This window comes from Schistocerca serialis, chromosome 1, assembly GCF_023864345.2.
Source record: "Schistocerca serialis cubense isolate TAMUIC-IGC-003099 chromosome 1, iqSchSeri2.2, whole genome shotgun sequence".
NCBI lineage: Eukaryota > Metazoa > Arthropoda > Insecta > Orthoptera > Acrididae > Schistocerca > Schistocerca serialis.
The window spans coordinates 475,755,320-475,767,878 of NC_064638.1; the positions used below are offsets into that span (position 1 = coordinate 475,755,320).

At 41.7% G+C, this 12,559-nt stretch overlaps 1 protein-coding gene across 2 annotated transcripts in view; it reads right to left on the bottom strand.

The window, feature by feature from the left end:
• LOC126473539 (transmembrane protein 65) overlaps positions 1-12,559 on the bottom strand; it is a 513,111-nt gene that overhangs the window by 408,340 nt on the left and 92,212 nt on the right. The window lies entirely within an intron of this gene.

Below are 12,559 nucleotides of genomic sequence, written 5' to 3' on the forward strand. Positions count from 1 at the left end.
AATCCGGTCTTGTAGGGAGTTCAGACCTTGGAGAGTACATTCCCAGCTCTGACGTGCGACCGACAGTTCTATTATTGGAGGGGAAGAGCTTGTCGTAGTAAAGGGACTCACGACTGCCATCTTCTCGGTACGCCATGTGAGTCACGGAAGCGACTGAAAACGTAAATCTGCGTGGCTGGGACAGAATTCGAACAGCGATATTCTCAAATATTTGTCGCGTCGTTCAGTTAATAAACAGGGAAAGGTACTATAGGAAGAACGTCACATATTTCAGGAGGCGGGTTTTTTTTTTAGTCATCAGTCTTCTGACTGCTTTTATGCGTCCCGCCACGAATTCCTTTCCTGTGCTACCCTTTTCATCTCAAAGTAGCACTTGCAACCTACGTGCTCAATTATTTGCTGGATGTATTCCAATCTCTGTCTTCCTCTACAGTTTTTGCCTTCACCAGCTCCCTCTCGTAGCATGGAAGTCATCCCTTACGTTTTAACAGATGTCCTATCAGCCTGTTCCTCTTTGTTTCAGTGCTTTCCATGCATTCTTTTCCTTGTCGATTCTGCAGGGATCCTCCTCATGCCTTACCTCATCAGTCCACTTAATCTTCAACATTATTATGTAGCACCACATCTCAAATGCTTCGATTCTCCTCTGTTCCGGTTTTCCCACAGTCCATGTTTTACTAAAATACAATACTGCACTCCAAGCGTATATTCTAAGAAATTTCTCCCTCGAATTAAGGCCTATGCTTCATACTAGTGGACTTCTCTCGGCCGGGAACGCCATTTTGCCAGTGCTAGTCAGCTTTTTATCATCTCCTTGCTGCGTCCTCACGGATAAATTTGCTGCCTAGGAAGCAGAATTCCATAACTTCGTCTTCTTCTTGATCCCTAATTCTGGTGTTAAGCTCCTCGCTGTTGTCATTTATACTGCTTCTCATTACTTTCTTCGGTTTATTCTCGATGCATTTGCAGAGCTCATTAGACTGTTTTTGCATTCAACGCATCCTGTAATTCTTCTTCACTTTCGCTAGGGACAGCAATGTCATCAGCGGATCTTATCATTGGCATCCTTTCATCCTGAATTTTAATCCCACTATTGAATCTTTCTTTTATTTCCGTCATTGCTTTTTAGATGTGTAGATTAAACAATAGGCATGAAAGACTACATCCCTGCCTTACACCCCTTTTAATACGAGCCCTTGCACTCTTATTGTTCCTCTTTGGTTTTTGCGTATATTTTATATTACCTGTCTTTCCTTAAACTTACTCTATATTTCTCAGAATTTCGAACATCTTCCATCATTTTACATTGTCGAAGGCTTTTTTCACGGCGACAAATTCTATGAACGTGTCTCGATTTTTCTTCAGTCTTGCTTCCATGATCAAGCGCAACGTCAAAACTATCTCTTTGGTGCCTTTACCTTTCCTGAAGTCGAACTGAATGTCATCTAACACATCTTCGATTTTCTTTACCATTCTTTTTTATATTATTCTTGTCAGCAACTTGAATGCATGAGCTATTAAGCTGATTGGGCGGGAATTGGTGCACCTGTCGCCTCTTGCAGTCTTCGGAATTGTATGGATTTTTTTTTTTTTTTTTTCGAAAGTCAGATCGTATATTGCCAGACTCATACATTCTACAAACACAAATGTGAATAGTCGTTTTGTTGCCACTTCCGGTAATGATTTTAGAAATTCCGAAGGGATGTTATCGATCCCTTCTGCCTTATTTGTTTTTAAGTCTTTTAAAGCTCTAATAAATTCTGATTCTAATACTGGATACGATATCTCCCCCCTATCGTCTCCTGTTCCTTCTTCCATCACATCAGGTTAAGTCGTCGTCCCCCACCCCCAGAGAGGCCCTAAATGTAGTCTTTCCACCTATCTGCTCTCTCCTCTGCATTTAACTGTGAGTTCCCATTCCACTCTTAATGTTGCCGCCCTTGCATTGATTTTCGCCAAAGATTGCTTTGACTTTTCTATACGCTGAGTCACTCCTTCTGACAACCATTTCGCTACGGTCGCAGTTTCGAATCCTGCCCGGGCATGGATGTGTGTGATATCCTTAGGTTAGTTAGGTTTAAGTAGTTCGAAGTTCTAGTGGACTGATGACCTCAGATGTTAAGTCCCATAGTGCTCAGAGCCATCTGAACCATTTGACAACCATTTATTTTTCGATTTCTTTACACTTTTCATGTAGCCATTTCGCCTTAGCTTCCCTGCACTTCCTATTTATTTCATTCCTAAGTGACTTGTACGTTCGTATTATTGAATGTTCCTCAACATTTTTGTACTCCCTTCTTTCTTCGAGCAGCTGAAGTATTTCTTCTATTACAACATGGTTTCCTCGCAGTCATCGCATTATCTATAGCCTCAGAGAACTTCAGGCATAGCTCTTCATTCCTTAGCGCTTCTGTAACCCATTGCTTTCCCCAATGATTCCTCCTGACTAGTCTCTTTAAACTTCAGCCTACTCTTCATTGTTATTAAATTGTAATCTGAGTCTAGATCTGCCTCATAATCCAATATCTGATTTCGGAATCTCTACCTGGCCATGATGTAATCTAACTGAAATATTTCTGTATCTCCTGGCCTTTTCCAAGTATATCTCCTCCTCTTGTGAATCTTGAATAGATTATTCACTATTACTAGCTGAAATTTATTGCACAACTCTAAGAGCCTCTCTGACTCCTACTACCAAGCTCTCATTCTTCCTAACCCTTTCTTCAACTTCATCCGCTACAACCGCGTCCTGGCCCTCATGACTATTAGATTTTCATCTCATTTTGCGTACAGATTTACGCATTCAATACCCTCACAAACTTCCTCTATCTCTTCATCTTCTGCTTAAGACGTCTGAACATTGTTGTCCGTGTTGGTTTTCTGTCGATTCTGATGAGAAGAATAGCGCCACTGAACTGTTCCCAGTATCTCACTCTCTGCCCTACCTCCATATTTACAACGAATCCTACTCCCGTTATACTATTTTTACTGTTGTTGATATTACCCTGTACTCATTTGACCATAAATCCTAGTCTTCTTTCCATTTCACTACACTGACCTCCAATATATGTAGAATGAGCTCTTGCATTTCCCTTTTCAGATTTTCTAGCTTCCCTTACAGATTCAAACTACTGACATCCCATGCCCCGACTTGTAGAACATTTATCGTTTTGTTTCAATCTTTTTGTCAAGGTCGCCTCATCCCTGGGAGTCCCATCTGGAAGATCCGTAAGGGGGACTATTCCGGAATCTTTTGCCAATGGAGAGATCATCATGGTACCTTTTCAATTACAGCCACATGTCCTGTGGATACACATCACGTGTCTTTAATACGGGATTGTCCGTTGCCTTCTGCAGCCTCATGCCGCTGATCACTGCTGATTCTTCCCCCTGTTAGGTCCAGTTTCCCACTCGAAGGAGAGGAGGAGAGTGGCGTGAACCTCTGTCCGCTCCTCCGCCCCCTCTGACAAGGCCGTTGGCAGAACGAGGGTCAGTTCCTACGCCGGAAACCTTCGACCGCCATTACTGACGATTTTTATTCAAAATTTAAGCAGTGACGGGGCTCAAACGTAGGACCGAGGACTTTTCATTACTAGTCGAGGATGCTACGCCTAAACAACGGGATGTTAGGGTTGCTCGTCGCAGCAGACTTACAGCCAAGCCAACAAAGGGTTTGAAACTTCTGATTGAACCTGTACAGATAGGATTGACAGAGGAAATAAAAATGCAAAGAAGAGCAGAGTGTTTCATTACAGGTTCATTTAGGAAGCACGAAAGCGTCACGCAGATGGTCAGTCAGCGCCAGCGGCAGACGCTGCAGGAGAGGCGTTCCGCGTCACGCTGTGATCTACTATTGAAGTTCCAAGAGTGTACGTTGCTAATAGATTCAACCAATGTATTGCTTCCTGCTCCGTATATCTCGTGATAAGCCTATGAAGATAAAATTAGGGAGATTCGAGCTCACACGGATGCTTACCGCCAATCATTCATCCTGCGAGCCATTCGCGACCGGAACACGAAAGGGGGAAGTGAGAATGTTACACAAAGTACCCTCCACCACACACAACAAGGCAGCTTACGGTTATGGGTGTAGATGTACGAAAGGCTGGAAATGTGGGACTTTTGAATGTTAATTACTCATGTATATCTTTACAAAATAGGCGGCACCACAAAATTATTAAGCATTTTATTTACACAAAACTGGCGAATAAGTTAGAACAGTTTAAATTAAATTTTCACGCACCGATCAGCGGCGACAATACTATTTTTAGCTCTCTTCTCAAACACTGCGAGTAGCACTTCTGAGGAATTCCTAGTGTTCTTTTAGGAGACTACCACTCTTTTGTAAAGTGGACGAGTAATTTTTATCATGTGCTTACTTTACCTATCCAGACTTCAACTTTCATCAATCCCAACACACACTAATCTAGTGGATTAAGGTCCAAAGGGCTTTATAGCCAATGAACCAGACTGAGATTGGTCAATCAGTCACGCAATGCACATTTCGATGGTGCGTTACGTTAAAAGAAAAATGCTATGGTAAAATGTATAGGGGCTTCTTACATCTTTGCCATCGATAAGCGAGACCACGGGATTCGTAGGTCTAGCGACTCCGATACAAGCGGAGTCAACCATGCCACGTGACAGCTGGACACGCATGTCGATCGCATGGGGAACTATGAGAATGGACATATACCGGATCACAGAAAAGATGGAAATCAGTTTCTCGTTGGGCAGCCACCTCAAGCATCTGCGCTGTGCTACAGTTTCCTAACCGCTACTGCCCCTGGACTCTTGATTACGTCACCGCTATTGGGCTACAGCATAAGTTCGTAGTATTTTTCCATAAGTTTAATAAACAAGACAGAAACACATAACGCAGATTCAGTCATCAATATTTACAAGAGTCTGCCAATTCTGCGGCGACTTTTCGATTCTGCGACTCTACAAATCATGTGGTTTTGAGGCAAAGAGCTCGTCAAGCCATGTTCGGGGCGCATTTTCATCCGAAAAAGAAGTTTCTTGAAGGTTGTTTGACAGAGAGAGGTAAAGATGAAAATCTGAGGGTGCAAGATCAGGTGAATAAGGTGGGTGCCGAATGACTTCCCAACCCAACTCCTGTACAGTGTTTTTTGTCAGTGTAGTGGAAAGGGTGCGAGCGTGCTCGTGGAGTAGCATAGTTCACTGAATCTGCATGCTTAGCTGATTGGTAACGTGTCTGCCTACCATGCAGCGGGCCTGGGTTCGATTAACGGCCGGGTTGGAGATTTTCTCCGCTCGTTGACTGGGTGTTGTGTTGACCTCATCACCATTCCTTCGTCACCTGCACGCAAGTCGCCCAATGTGGCGTCATCTGAAACGAGACTTGCAATTCGGCGGCCGAACTTCCCCCGACGAGGCTTGCCGGCATCAACGCCATACGATCGTTTCATTTCATCATTTCACGCAGTCTTCCTGAGCGTTGTTCTTGGTCTGCGCCTGCGGCATTTCAGTCGTTGACAATAAGTGTCAGCAGTGATGGTTACATCTCGGGGAACCAAAGCGTAGTACACCATACCGTCTTCGTTCCACCAAATGCATAAAATTATATTTTGTGGATTCGCGTTGGTCCTTGGAAGGGGATTAGCATAAAGACACGATTTCTCGTCGCCAGTAACGATACAGGATAGGAATAGTCGGCGTTGTTCACGAGCCAACTGATAACGAGCAAACAAAGATGCACATATGGCCAGCTGCTGATTTTTGTCATTTTGTGTTAGAGTGTGCGGTTCCCATGTACCCGATTTTTGAACCTTTCCCATTGCACGCAAATGTCGCACGATGGTGGAATGATCACAGTTCATCACATTTGCCAATTCTTGAGTACATTGACGTGGATCACTGTGGACTAATGTGTTCAAACGATCTTCATCAAACCCATAAGGTGTTCCTGAACGTGGAGAATGTCAAAACGATCCTCCTGTCCAATGGCATTATCATCATACACGGAGCAAACGTTTCTAGCTGTCTCCGCTATGGTCACCCCTCTACTGGAGTCAAACGGAATTGAATGTATCGGAAATGCTCCGATTTCTCTACATGGCATTTCATTTTTAGCATCCACAGCACCACTCGCCATCTCCAAATGACAATATGTAAACTCAAACAGCAACACTGAACTAAAAATAAAAAATTGCAATCGATAATTAAACCCATAGCAACAGGAATATAAAAATGCAAAACAAAAACGCTAGGAACTTATGCACCAAACTAATGTGGCGCTTCTGGATTCTTCGTCCCGCCCTGCAGTACTGCCACGGGTGATCGACACACATACATTTTCTCAGGGTATCCGTGCTACCGTGCTGTACGTCGCGTGGAAAACACTGAACTTGGCCACGTACTTATCAAGTTTCACTGAGTGCATCCTGCGATAGACGCTGGACTTCTTGAGCTTGAGGTGTCAGATGTCTAGTGCCGTGAACAGACGAACCTGCTGCAGTAACAACGGCGCTAATTTTGCAAGGAGCTCTAGAAGCGTTATAAGGCAATTTTATTCATAGAACTTCAGAACTTCCGTAAATTTGTTGCACTTATCGATGATGAGTAAGTTAAAAAACAATGCAGACAATTTACACACCGCCATTTGATAAAATTTTTCGCATGCGTGTTATATAATTACGTTCACAAAACTGAAGACAGACTTATTTCATCCGTATTGTTTGTAACTGCAGGTTCAGAACAAACGTGTGTATTAGGAACTTTATCAGTTCAATAGATTTCGTTGAAAACAGCTGTTAAAAATCTTTAATCAAGTACTCTGTTGATTGGAAACCGAGAAATCTCTTCACAAGCAGCCTCGGAGAGACGTAAACTTCTGTCGGTCGCTATTCCCATTTTCCCCCCAACTTTGACTGATCTAGCCGCATTAAACTGTGATTATACAGTGTTTCTACGAGGTCCTGTTGGTAGTGTCTCCAGTGTTTTGCTGCCATTCCTACAGAGTACAGACGAAATATATAAAAGCATATACGGACATTCGCAACATAGTGCCTGAGGAAGAAGGTAAGCCCCAAAGAAGAATGAGAACTTACTATTAATAAGTACTTAACCCGAAGATGTAATATGTCCAGCTTCCAGTCTTAAGAACGACATATCACAAATGAGCTTTCATGTCACTAGCAAAGACCGTCCACTAAATACTGTGTATACGCGTCGAGACGGGTGTGGCGCACAACAAGACTTAAGTTTTCCAGGGGCAAATTCGGCGAACATATGACCGGAAAAAGGATCGACGTATTCCGTATAAAACTAATTCTCAAAGTTCTGCCTCAAAATAAAAGAGCTTAATTAACTTGGTTATGAACAGAAGCACTGTTCCAGCAGAAGCTGAAGGCGACGCTTACCTTATGCCTCAATGTCTACGAGTATGAAACCCAAAGAGTCCAAATGATTTTCCTCTAAGGGCTAGACAATGCAATGAAAATAAGGTACCGTTGATGCGGACAGCAGCTACGCAGGCAAAACTTCATTCAAAATTCTAATCGCTGACGCCGAACTGCAGATATGTTGTTCTCAATACATGACCACAGGTGACAAATTCGCATCACTTTTTTGTTAATGAAATCTTGATCACTGCTTGGAAGAACTATCTTCTACTCAAGAACAGAATACATAAACATTGAATTTCATGCCGTATTTTATGGTAGAAATATCGCACTGCTTAGATGTGATTACCTTCTTCATATTGTGCTGCAGACCTCTCAGCTAGCGCAGAGTTTGTTACGGGTGTTAAGCAACGGGCAGTCATCTAAGAAAGCTATTTGCTGCAACATATGTAGACTGATGTTACTTGATAAATGGAGCGACGATACATAAGCGGGAGCTTCAAAATCCAGCTAGATATGTATGTTAACGACTGTAGGATTAGTACATGCCGAGATCCAGTATAGCAGGGTACATAAGCAAAGCGAAACGGAATGGGAAAGCGCTTGGAAAGACCAATGCAGGCCAATGTTTGCCTTATGTAACTACCCAAGCTAAAACTGTGTGGTTAGCGCCAGTCCTGTCGATCGTAAGGCAAAAGATGCATCAAAGCATTTAATTAAAGGACACATCTGATGTTGATTTTGGCAGCGTCAAATACCCCAGTTAACAACAGAACACGCCGTGCATTACAACAAAACAGTAGCTCCGTAATGAAAGGGTAAACTCGCGCTATACTTAAAAGTAGCTTTGTTCTGTCTTTCGGTCTGATCTGTTGGCGCTGCTGAAGGGCACAGCGTCGGAGAAAACAAAACAGTCCAGACACTCTTTGTCAATAAAACTGGACTTCACGCAGCGGACATGAAGCAGTAATGTAGAAACCCGGGACATTCATGAATTCGCTAATTCTGACCATATGCAAAGATGTCACCCTCGAACTACAGCGCTGACAACTAACGGAAGGTTGTTGCAGCCAACGTGAACAACACACTCCATATATTAATCCAAGTGTAGCCACTTTTCTACCACATAGTTGTCGTGAAACAAAATACGCTTCTGTCAAGAAGGCATAAATCACTGTTTACTTAAGAACAATCTGTTGTCATTTATTGTGAGCACACTTGCGCAAGAATGCTGCGTTATTTATTTATGAGCCAGCTATTACTTACATTTATTGGAAATTATCTAAGTGTAACTGAATGTTTATGACATTTCTTTATTTAAATATTGGTGTAAATGTTAGTTTACTCTGGGAAGGGGTCACCTTGATTCAGATCACTTCAGTAAAGCTTATCGATTATATTTATTTATTTATTTTGGGGGGGGGGGGGGGGGGGGGGAAGAAGGCTGGCCTTCAGCCAATGGAAAAGCAGATAGCAGCGGAACAGTATGGGAGTCAAATGGAGACTGGGACGTCTCGAGTGAAGAGCTCAAGGGAGCGATTCTGGACACATTGTGTGGAGTGCCGGAAGAAGGCAGACCTGCCTTCGGTAACGTGTGTCTTTCAGTCGTACTGGTGAATGATTCCAAGTGGTGAACAGCCGCTATAGTACTCTAACTTTTGAGGAGACCTTATATTTCGAGAGGTCTGAATGTGGTCCAGCGTGGGACTCTAACTTACTCCGCTTGTATTACGGAACTAAGGATACACAGTGTATGAGTTACTATTCTTTATATTGCGGTGTTAATTTGTGATAGTCATCATGTCGAACTCTGATCTTTTTTTAGCTCATAAATATTTCGTGTATTGTGAGCACGAAATAGACTTACTTTTCAGATATCTTCGATGGCTATTTAGTTTGAGGATTTTGCTACCAGCCTTGTAATGCTTACAACATTACTTTACCAAATTTGATAAGGGTATATTTGTCAGTATTTTATTTGAATATCGTAGGCACACTTCCCATTTATTTGAGATGTCCTTTCATAAATAAACATCATTCAACACCATTTTCTGTCGTCTACATCAATTACAGACATTAGGATACAATCCTTTTTATTAAATTATTCATTTAACTTTGTTGTTGTTGAGGTCTTCAGTACTGAGACTGGTTGATGCAGCTCCCCATGCTACTCTATCCTATGCAAGCTTCTTCATTTCCCAGTACTTACTGCAACCTACATCCTTCAGAATCTGCTTAGTGTATTCATCTCTTGGTCTCCCTCTGCGATTTTTACCCTCCACGCTGCCCTCCACTGCTAAATTTGTGATCCCTTGATGCCTCAGAACATGTCCTACTAACCGGTCCCTTCTTTTTGTCAAGTTGTGCCACAAACTCCTCTTCTCCCCAATTTTATTCAATACTTCATCATTAGTTATGTGATCTACCCACCTAATCTTCAGCATTCTTCTGTAGCACCACATTTCGAAAGCTTCTATTCTCTTCTTGTCCAAACTAGTTATCGTCCACGTTTCACTTCCATACATGGCTACACTCCATACAAACACTTTCAGAAACGACTTCGTGACACTTAAATCTATACTCGATGTTAACAAATTTTTCTTCTTCAGAAACGCTTTCCTTGCCATTGCCATTCTACATTTTATATCCTCTCTACTTCGACCATCATCAGTTATTTTGCTCCCCATACAGCAAAACTCCTTTACTACTTTAAGTGTCTCATTTCCCAATCTAATTCCCTCAGCATCAACGGACTTAATTCGACTACATTCCATTATCCTCGTTTTGCTTTTGTTGATGTTCATCTTGTACCTTCCTTTCAAGACACTGTCCATTCCGTTCAACTGCTCTTTCAAGTCCTTTGCTGTCTCTGACGGAATTACAATGTCATCGGCGAACATCAAAGTTTTTATTTCTTCTCCATAGATTATAATTCCTACTCCGAATTTTTCTTTTGTTTCCTTCACTGCTTGCTCAATATACAGATTGAATAACATTGGGGAGAGGCTACAACCCTGTCTCACTCCCTTCCCAACCACTGCTTCCCTTTCATGCCCTTCGACTCTTATAACTGTCATCTGGATTCTGTACAAATTGCAAATAGCCTTTCTCTCCCTGTATTTTACCCCTGCCACCTTTAGAATTTGAAAGAGAGTATTCCAGTCAACATTGTCAAAAGCTTTCTCTAAGTCTACAAATGCTAGGAACGTAGGTTTGCCTTTCCTTAGTCTATTTTCTAAGATAAGTCATACGGTCAGTATTGCCTCACGTGTTTCAACATTTCTACGGAATCCAAACTGATCTTCCCCAAGGTCGGCTTCTACCAGTTTTTCCATTCGTCTGAAAAGAATTCGCGTTAGTATTTTGCAGCTGTGACTTATTAAACTGATAGTTCGGTAAATTTCACATCTGTCAATACCTGCTTTCTTTGGGATTGGAATTATTCAAGTGATTCAAATGGCTCTGAGCACTATGGGACTCAACTGCTGAGGTCATTAGTCCCCTAGAACTTAGAACTAGTTAAACCTAACTAACCTAAGGACATCACACACATCCATGCCCGAGGCAGGATTCGAACCTGCGACCGTAGAGGTCTCGCGGTTCCAGACTGCAGCGCCTAGAACCGCACGGCCACTTCGCCGGCATTGGAATTATTGTAATCTTCTTGAAGTCTGAGGAAATTTCGCCTATCTCATACATCTTGCCCGCCAGATGGTAGAGTTTTGTCAGGACTGGCTCTCCCAAGGCTGTCAGTAGTTCTAATGGAATGTTGTCTACTCCCGGGGCCTTGTTTCGACTTAACTTTATTTTTTATTTTTGTGTATTTCATCAACTCGTAATTCTAGTCAGTGCATAAACTATTTGACTGTAGCATCACAGCTACCGGTTATTATTATTTCAGCGAATTAGCTGCGAGGAATGAAAGGAGACGTGCGCGGCTCCCCCCCTATGACTACCTCGAGCTGTTCTTTTTAAACAGAGCCGTGCATAGCCCCAGCACCTAAAGAACGAGTAACCACAAGAAAAGACACAACTGGTTTGCTCGTATGGGACGCTATTTAGAAGAGCAACTACTTAGAGTAATCATAGGTACCGTCGCTTAATGTACCCAACATATTTCATGCTATTCTTTCTAGCAGCTCAGTATAAAGTTCAAGGTTAATGTGTCGCACGCAGATTAGTTGTGTTTAACCAAAGTAATGCAGAGATTTAGTTACATTTTTTTAGGATTAATTTTCATCTACACCTAGTCCTTGTTGAATCATATGCTGTAATAGCTCTACTGATTTTTTGCTTCTGTTCGCGTAATCATTTTTTAATCAATCGTATTTTGTCCCTTGATGAGAGTTATTCGCAAAGTAACAATGACTTATAACACTGCCACGACAACGATTATTTCGTGTACCGAACTACTCTACCGCGCCTGTAATTTCTATAATTTCACCAGTCTACTATTTCTTGATAAAAATAGAAGCTTGTAATTGGACATCCTCCTGTAACATTACTTTTCCTCAACAGTAGTTGTCGATACCAGTACTATTTTTCGAATTTTGTTCAGGTCAGTATTACCTCGCTTGCTTTTCTGAAAACTTTCATGTAATTTTATACACAGTATGTTAGATATCAAGCTAAAATTTATAAAAAAGGAATTACTTTACAAAATATTTTAATTTCGATGTTCTAATCGATAAGTACTAGTTCTGAATGTACAGTTAAAATTGTTAATTTCAAATTATGAATTATCGACAAAATTTCAATTATTAGCTACGCTATCATGTACTGTTTACTATGTTTATTTCTGGCTTTATTTATGAAGTAATTATCGCAATTAATAATGTACAGAAAGTAGTAGACATTCGTTTGTTAAGAAAAATTGTTAACCCTTTGGATATTGGTATTTCTGCAGACTGAGAGGGTCGTAAGCATGCCTCTGATGTAATCGGACGTATTTCTTAACACACATCAAAAAAAGTTTAACGCACATCAAAAAGAGTTTTTCATCACCCCGATTCTCAGAACAGCTGAAGATAGACGTTGACTTTGGATATTGTATCACAGACACAGTCCCTTTCATTGTTCAGAAATGTCACTAAACCCGCCCAAATATGTAAACAACCAAGCACGAGCACTGCCTATTAGACGGAGGGGTCCCACAGCCGATCAGTTCCAGTCATTCTGTCCAGCAAGTGCAC